This window comes from Saccostrea echinata, unplaced genomic scaffold (genome assembly GCF_033153115.1).
Source record: "Saccostrea echinata isolate AGI-Se365-2 ecotype Australia unplaced genomic scaffold, CSIRO_AGI_Sech_v1 ptg000033l, whole genome shotgun sequence".
NCBI lineage: Eukaryota > Metazoa > Mollusca > Bivalvia > Ostreida > Ostreidae > Saccostrea > Saccostrea echinata.
The window spans coordinates 37,589,159-37,598,537 of NW_026889782.1; the positions used below are offsets into that span (position 1 = coordinate 37,589,159).

A 9,379-nucleotide genomic window follows, 5' to 3' on the forward strand; every position below is an offset into this window, starting at 1 on the left:
TTTATCCATATTAAAGAAACGCCATATTCTTTAAGATATAGGAAAACTGCTGTTTTACCAAAAACAAGATCAACAACATACGGTTTGAAGTCTTTTAGATATGAATCCGCAAAACTCTGGAATTCTTTACCAGAATCTTTTAGAAATATTACTACTTTTAACCAATTCAAATCAAATATAAGTAGTTGGTACGGAAATAGTTGTAATTGCTGCGCTTGTCGCTAAATTTTATTTTTAGATAATAGTAAACAAGGTTTATTTCAGTTTGTTAGTCTTAATGTGATGAATACTATGTCATATGTCATTGTAATGCATCACGGGCTATATTGATATTTTAGAAGTGTGATTTTTAAGTACTGTTTCTTGTTTATTCTGTATTATTGTATTATATGTAATATTATTATGTAGTCGGAAAATAGCTCTTCAGAGCTAATGTTTTTTGTTTGATTTACCCGACTTTAAATAAATATTATCTTATCTTATCTATCTTATCTAGCATTCTAGTGTATGATGTACACAGCTAAAATTGCAACGTACGTTCAACATATGTTTCGAGTAACATATGTTGAACATACGTTGAACAAATGTTGACCATATGAAATTTTGACAGTATGTTGAACATATGTTTAACAAATATGTTAAACATATGTTTGAAATATATGTTGAACATATGTTTGTGGTAACTATATGTTTAACGTATGTTGAACATATTTTAAACATATAGTTGTTTCAAACATATGTTCAACATATGTTTTAAGTTTCACAAAAAAATCATACTGAACATTATATAATAACCAATAGGCTTTTCACATTTATTTCATTTAATATAAAATTATCGTTATCATTATTTAATTAATTTTATTTTAATTTAACAAGATAAAATTTAAAATACGTTAATTAATTTAATATTAATCAGTGAACCGGCAATAATTTAATATTAAGGTATTCAAAGTATAATGAAGGGATTTTGAACAATTTTGAATCATCTTAAACTAGTTAAAAATGCATTGCTAGATAACGATGAAAGTGAAATGAACCAAATTCACATGACAGATAACATGTAAGAAGCCAGTCATTTTGCACCCTAAAAGTTTTTGAAGAGTTGTCTGCCCTTGATGAAAAGAAGAATTTTTTTTTTCAAAATATCAAAGGTAAATGATTCATTTCATTTCATATTACAATAAAGAGAGAGTTTATGCATATATTCACCAAGAGATTTGTATGAAATTCAAATTACTTTTTACAATATCTTAATAACACATGTGCTGCCCATTGACTTCAATGTTAACTTTAAGGTACAATTAATTGTACAATAATTAAAATTTGGTAAATTCCTTAGGTGGAGTATTTTTGTTTTATAAAACCTTCTAAATGCTACAATGATTTAACAAGAGGTCCAAGGGCCTTAACGGTCACCTGAGTATAATACAACAATTTAGAGGATCCATAGAGTATGAAATGAACTGCAAGGTGAAGCTTTGTTGCCCAAAAGCAAGAAAAATAGGGTGATCAGGATCAACAAAGTAATTAGTCTAGCATTCATTAACAGTTCATAAATTAGGTTCTAATCTGTTCCCCATTTATCACTATCACCATACAGTATATTAAGAAACTATCAGTGCTTCTCTACTCTTTTAATTCCTTGTTGAAATTGTTGCATTGTTACATTGGCCTCTCTTGGTCTTTGATGAACATTTAATAAGACAAGTTATTTTTGTCTCATTTTTATTTATCTATTACTTACAAGTCTACCTGATCATTAAAACTATGAAAGTACTTTTTGTATTATACAATAAAAATTCTTGTTCTATTAACTTTTCAAGTACATTATTTACAGTGATTAATTATCACATAATATAAATGGCAAAGGGGAATAACTCCTCTCAGTAGAATACAAATTAATCGAGCCCTGGCCTGGACCAGAACACTTGACCAAATGGTTCTGATCATGTTCAAAAATCTGGTAAAAATACCCTTCCTTGTTGAAACTTTTACTCTTTTTGCCTCTGATATGCCCATATGCAGAGAAGATTTTGAAAGCATTTTCACTATATAATAAATAGAGCCCCGCCCTATCATCAGAACCTCTGATCCAGGGGTCATGAAATTCACAATTTTGGTAGAGTCACCCTTGCTTATCATAATCATGTATTTGTTTAAATAATAACCAGGAGTAGAGAATAAGATTTTCAAAGAAATAATGCACTTTCACTAGATGATCTATAAGCCCCGCCCTAGCACCAGAACCCCTGACCCTGGGGTCATGAATTTCACAATTTTGGTAGAGTCACTCCTGCTAGGTAACCAGGTATTCAATTTGTTTCAATAATACCCAGGAGTAGAGAAAAAGATTTTCAAGAAATAATGCTCTTTCTCTATAGGATCTATATAGCCCCACCCTAACACCAGAACCCCTGACCCTGGGGTCATGAATTTCACAATCTTGGTAGAGTCACCCTTGCTTATCATAACTATGTATTCAATTTGTTTCAATAATACCCAGGAGTAGAGCAGAAGATTTTCAAAGAAATAATGCTCTTTCACTATATGATCTTTATAGCCCCGCCCTATCACCAGAACCCCTCACCCTGGGGTCATGAATTTCACAATTTTGGTAGAGTCACCCTTGCTTATCATAACTATGTATTCAATTTGTTTCAATAATACTCAGGAGTAGAGAAGAAGATTTTCAAAGAAAAAATTCACTTTCACTATATGATCTTTATAGCCCGCCCTAGCACCAGAACCCCTGACCCTGGGGCCATGAATTTCAAAATTTTGTTAGAGGGCTCAATGCTTATTACAATCATGCCAACAGTTTGACTGCTTGATGTCCAGGAGTAGAGAAGAAGAAGATTTTTAAAGATTGCATTAATTTTGATGATTTTGGCCCCACCCCTTAGGCCCCAGGGGGCAGGGCCACGAATTTCACAATTTTTGTTCCCCTTCACCCATAGATGCTATATGCCAAAATTGGTTGAAATTGGTTTGCTGGTTCCAGAGAAGAAGCTGAAAATGTTCAAAAGTTAACGACCGACGAACGATGGACGACGCACGACGACGGACGAAAAGAGATAGCAATAGGTCACCTGAGTGACTCAGGTGACCTAAAAATCGGACCATTCGTTTATTAGGTACAAAAAATGGTCTTTATACATTGAATACCTTAAACCTAATATGGATTACATTAAATGTTATATTTTAAAAAGTCAAGGGCGGATCCAGCAAATTTTGAAAAAAAAGGGGGAGGGGGGTTCCAGGTCACGGTCGGTGCCCCAACACTCATGCATAGGCATTTCAAGCCTGTAGCAACGGTTTTCAAAGGGAACAACCTCCGAACAGACCCTAACAAAAAAGTACTATAGTTAACTATAGTTTACTATAGTTAACTATAGTTTACTATAGTAAACAATAATTTACTATAGTTAACTATAGTTTACTATATTTAACTTTAGTTTACTATAGTATTAAAGTTTTTTTCACTATAGTAAATCAAAGTATTTTTACTATGGATTTCAAATCGTTATATTTTTGTTCTACAATTCATATCTGTACATTTTTTTATATCAAATTGAAATATTTTTTTGTATATTCACACAATATTACCAATTTTACATTACTATGATCGAATTTTAGAGAATTGAAGCTTTGAAATCTCATAAAAAGTTCCAGAGTAAACTTTCATAGTAAATCAAAGTATCAAAGTTTTCACTATAGTTAACTGTAGTAAATTTTTGTTAGGGGAGTTGACTATTTAAGCAAAAAAAATCCACTACATTGTAACATCCTATTTCAGGGCTGGAATGGGGGGTTCATCTAACTTTTCGGCATTTTTTTTCCTATCAAATGCTTGAATTTGTGTATTTTGACCTTCCTGCAACAAAAAGTGAGAGGGGAGCATCCAGATTAAAGCTTTCATATTAAAACTACAGCCAAAGATTTTTCTCAGAAAAAAGTGAGCCTCCTCTCCCTGCATACCTGGGGACCATTTTAAACCTTTTCTTCAGTGATTAAAATATCTCCAAAATACAAGGAGAAAAACATTCCCTTATGCATACTCCCTTTCATGATTTCCTGACTTTTTTATGCATACTTCTTAAACTTAATTACTTCAGAAGATAATCCAAAAATGGCGCAGCTAAAGTTCGCCGGAATCTTCCGATAATATCAAATTGAAACCTTGCATGTTACTTGTGGGTGGTCGGGGCCAGGGTTCTGAAGATACGCGGAGGAAGGCACATACGTGAAACTCTACCTAGCGAGCAGAATGGGCAGATATTGAATTACTTATTTTATTCAAAATATCATAGGTATAGATATTCATATTACAGAAAACTCTCTCTCTCTCTCTCTCTCTCTCTCTCTCTCTCTCTCTCTCTCTCTGCAAAAATAAAGGGTGGGGTCCAACCCCCGAACCCCCCCCCCCCCTCTAGATTCGCCAGTGCAAGTAGACTGAATGTTAAAAAAATAATTTCAATAACATATATCAAGATTAAACTGAATACATATTTATTCAAAAGAATGAACATTTCCTGTAGAAGCTTGCATAAAAAGGAGGACCTGTTAACTACTCTGTTACCCTGCACCCCTCCCCCATTCGTTTCTCCAAATTCAGCCCCCCCCCCTCCTTTCTTCAAATTCAAAATTTGTCTTCTTGAACATTGTATTCCCCAAATTAAATTTATCAAGAATTAATTAATTTGTATTTTACCCCGTTTTGTTTGGGTTTATTTTATGAGTGAAATTAAAATCATTCCGTATTTTATTTCCGGACCGGTTTTGTGTTTTATCGGATAAAAGTGTACTTAAGTCATTTTTACGTCACTGCTGCAGCAGAAGTGTTGGGTGTTGGAAACAAGTAAGTGCTCTCAGATATGTTTTTTAGGACTTAGTTCAAGGTTTTGCCAAAGGTAAACGTCCAAAAATTTATCCAAAACTATGTGGTTTATAAAGTTAAAACTTTTACAGTTTATAAATATATAATTGATTAACAAATAGAAAGTATCACTTGATAACAAATACTTTAAAAATATTTATCGAGAAAAATTCTTTTTAAAAAAAATGCATATGTTTTTAATAAATACACCTAATTAAATCCGTATTTTTGGTGAAAGCCATCATTGCAGAAACAATATATGTTAATCAATGAAGGAAAAGTTGGATTTCGATAGCCTCTGGAAAGTTGTTTTCCCTGTTTATTTTGTCCAAATGTTAAGATTTGAAACCGAAAGTACATTGCAAATTGCGGATTTTATAGGGTTCTTGTCTTTATGCATGTCATGCTTTCAATTACAGCCTTTCAGAGACCATTCACGTCCAGTTTGCCCTTCATTGATAATCATATATTATTTCTGCAATGATAGTTTTCACTAAAAGTACAGAATTAAGCAGGTGCATTTTTAAAAAAATATGCAAATTTTTGAAATTTTTTGACGTTTGGTTAAATCTTAAGAGAATTTCTTTACGGTTACAGATTTATACAAACTTCTAATGCTCTCATGACTTGCTTAACATCTAACTGTAGTTGTAATTAATGCAGTTCGTAAAAAGACGAGACACCTAGTGATCTTGTCTACGTTATTTTGGATTTGTTTTCGACGAATGTAAAAATCATTTAGCATTACTAATTTTTCAGATTGTTTTTTTTTTCCTTTGTCAATGGTTACGTTTCCATATTTTTGTACCATCTTGATATGAAAGTGAAAGTAGAAATCTTGCATAGCAGTTTGTATGTAGCCTATGTTAAGATGGTTATTTATGCAGTTCTTTTATCAAATTATTAATGGAAAATGTTTGTTTTTATGTATTATGTATTAAGCAACTGGAGTTCAATGTCAGAGTGCCATTTTTACTGAAAAAACCCAAAGCTCTTAAGACTGACGATTCAACCCAAAGCTGATTTGAAGATTGCATGATCACAATACAGGTGAAAAATAAATACATATAATAATCACAGTAATTACAGGGTGCATATGAGGAATGAGTCTTTAATAACAAAATATTTCTTTATTTTTATTATTTTTTTATTTATTTATTTATTTATTTATTTATTTATTTATTTATTTATTTATTTATTTTTGCTTCTTATTTCTACACTGTTTTGGTTTATCAACTCTTTTTTTTCTAAAATATTAAAGATATGGATAGAAATTGCTCGGTTTTAAACTATAAAATATCTGAATAGTAATAAATTTCAGCCTTATTATAGTGCAATTGGTTTTAAAGTGCATCAGCTAATTTATTACATATTTATATATTAATTGACGAAGTTTTTTTTTCAACACATCTCTTTCGAGGTATCTTAAGTTTTGATTGGAATTTGATTACAAAATATTTACTCTATGAATATTTATTTTATGATTTTTATAGGTTCAAAATACAGTCTCTCTGGTATGAATAACATGGAAGAACACCATGCTTGCTTCAGAACAGGTAAGTACACCATGTATTACAAGCTTTATTAATCTCTTTCCAAACAAAGTTTTGGGATATACTGGAACCACACTGTAAGTTTCTCTGCCTGTATGTTTTATATCCAAATATTATATATTTGTATCTGAATATCTAACAAATATTAATATATTATGAATTTCACATTTTTAAATTCGTTTGTAAAAGTTAAAAAAAAAACTAATTGTTTTTTTATGATTTTATTATTAAGCATACCATCCAAGAGTGAAATTGTCTTTGACATAACATTATATGGTGTTACACAACACCAAACAAAGTTTATGAAATTAGTTTTTAACTCATATAAAAACTCGATAACTGTTTAGGAGAATGGGGTATGCATTTGTCTGCGCATCAGTGTATTAACTTAAATTACATGTAGATTTTAATTTGTTTTTCAGAGAATCTGTATTAATCAACGAAACCTTAAAATTGGAGACTCAACTGAATTGCCACCCAGTACCTTAACATGTGACAATTTCAAATCCTATGATGAGGTTCCAAGGGGTTGTAAAATGGAAGAAAACAAAGAACATGCTAAGAAAAAAATTGTAAGTGCTCAAATTTATTACTCTTTGTGCTAAATAATATAAATTTATTAATTATATATGTGATTGACAAGAAATTTGGACTTCTTAATTTTTATTATCTTTTCTTTATCATTTCAGAAGCAATGCAGTCCCTGTCAGGGATATAAAGCCAGAATTATGTAAAACAAAAAAAAAATTAAAAAATAAACACAAGATTAATGCTTCAGATTGTGTTCTTTGATTTCTTATTATTAAGTGTTTAGATGACAAGATATATATTAAAGGATAAGAGTACTATTAAGTTGACTTTGCAATCCCAAGAAATACAAAATAATTAAATAATAAATGTGAGTAAGAAATAAAATTAACATGTTTAACATATGAAAAACATATGAACATAAACATATGTTAATCATATGATCATAAAAAACGTATGAGAAAAATATATTAAACATATAATCAACATATGTTCATAAACATATGTTTAACATATGTTGCTCGTTTTATATGGCGAACATATGTTTCAGAACATGTTCAACGTATTTCAACATGTGTTTAACATGCGCTGCAATTTTACCTGTGTAGGCGAAAAGATAGCAAGAGCCATATTGGCTTATTATTTTTTAAATACTGTGTCATCTAAATTGCTTAATATTGTATCAACTTACCTGCTAAACATTGAAGTAAGAAAAGGAACAAAGAACTTTGAACAATCTGCATCGTTCCAAGAAAGAGTATTTCAGTCAGGGCACGGGGAGTAATAAAAGATTCTGTAAGAAAAAGTAGAAACAGATATCCTAGAATAAAATGTGAAGACGACAAACGATAATCGTTATCAACCAAAACAATTTGTGAGAAAAGCAAACACGGACCTCTGAAAACAAAATATCTCTTAATACTTATAAATCATATCTTTATATATTCCAGTTTTTGTGAAAAAAAAAATTTTCTGGTGAAAATCTTAATATATAGTCAGAGGGAAAAAAGAATGAAGTATTAAGTAATGATCTGTGTCAAAGTTCGATAAAAAGATTGCAGAACCCTTAACAAACCTGATAAGAATCCTATACAAACCTCTGTTGATTTGGGGTGGTACTTCCTTGTCTCTACATTTAGAAATTCTTCTTTAACAAGCAAGACCAGGAATCCTAACAATCATAAAAATGCACACATTCTAACAATGCATGTAAATATTTCAAATAAACAAATGCCTTTACAACAATGCTACACCCGGTATTAACTTTCAACGATCCGTGTTTGTTTACAAAACAGTACTATTTGATATCCTTGTATGAACAAAAAAAATGTCGGATTTTACTCGACATTGTATTTGTGTCAAGCAAAATCTAATTTTTCATGCAACATGTGTAACAAAATAGACACAGTTTAATGCTAAAAAAAAATAAATTATTCAAGAGATATTTCATAACTCACCTGTTGTTTTGAAAGATTTTCCTTACTGTTTTTCTGTATCCAGCAAATTGCTTAAAACGCACATATTTTAGGAACATATTATATCACAGTCACCTGTTTATTCATGTTTTGATAGGTGTTGGTATCATTAGTACAACTTTATATATTTTTTTGTATAGGGGTATCATAAATATCTGTCTCTTCACGATGTTATAATAAGGAAAGCTTAAAGGAATTTTTTCATCTTGTGACAGAGACTTGGACGATAATTAAATTGCAGACTGCATTATAAGATCAAGCCAGGCTACCAAATTTTGAAAATGTTGACATCTCTATAGTAAGATGCTATTTAAGGGTTTTTCAACTTATCCATTATGGACGGGTTTGGGATTCCATGTTGGTTTCTTCTGTTGCTTTCGCGTCTAATAAAGTTATATTATTTCATTTTCACTTCACAAAAAACTTCAAGGTTATTTTAAACAAAATATGAATATCAATGTCATTTTAGATTTTTGTACAAAAAATATTTGGGTGCCTTTTCACAGCCTTAATCCTTTGCACAAATCGAGAATGTACTTAACTACCCTTGATTGAAGAAAAGTTGATACATGTGCAAGAGAGGTGGAACTGATAATTAGACTAGCTGAACAGTGCCTCGTATACAGGAAAAAATGTGATTTCTTCTCCTTCTCTCTCTCCGGAACGTTAAGGGAATTTACAGTATAAACGGTCTAATCCGGCACCTGTGCAATGCATTTTACTGTGAATTCGTACCGTTATTTATATTTCAGTTTAACATGTCCTTTACCTAGTCTGATTCGATACCCTGTCTATTAGGTAGAAAAATTCTCTCTAGTGCACTGGTTCAATTATACTCTAAAATTGAAAATAAAGGAAAATAAGATCAGTTGATCGTAAATTAATGACTAAGATTTCACGTCTTGAAACATTATTTCCTAGTAGCTTAGTTGATAGACTACATAACG

The 9,379-nt window shown here is 31.0% G+C and overlaps 1 long non-coding RNA gene across 1 annotated transcript; it reads left to right on the plus strand.

The window, feature by feature from the left end:
- Positions 1 to 6,369: 6,369 nt before the first annotated feature.
- Positions 6,370 to 7,194, plus strand: LOC133198915 (uncharacterized). The gene is made up of 3 exons (XR_009722662.1): positions 6,370 to 6,432; positions 6,852 to 7,001; positions 7,119 to 7,194. It is a non-coding gene; the product is annotated as an uncharacterized LOC133198915 (long non-coding RNA).
- The last annotated feature ends 2,185 nt before the right edge of the window (positions 7,195 to 9,379 follow it).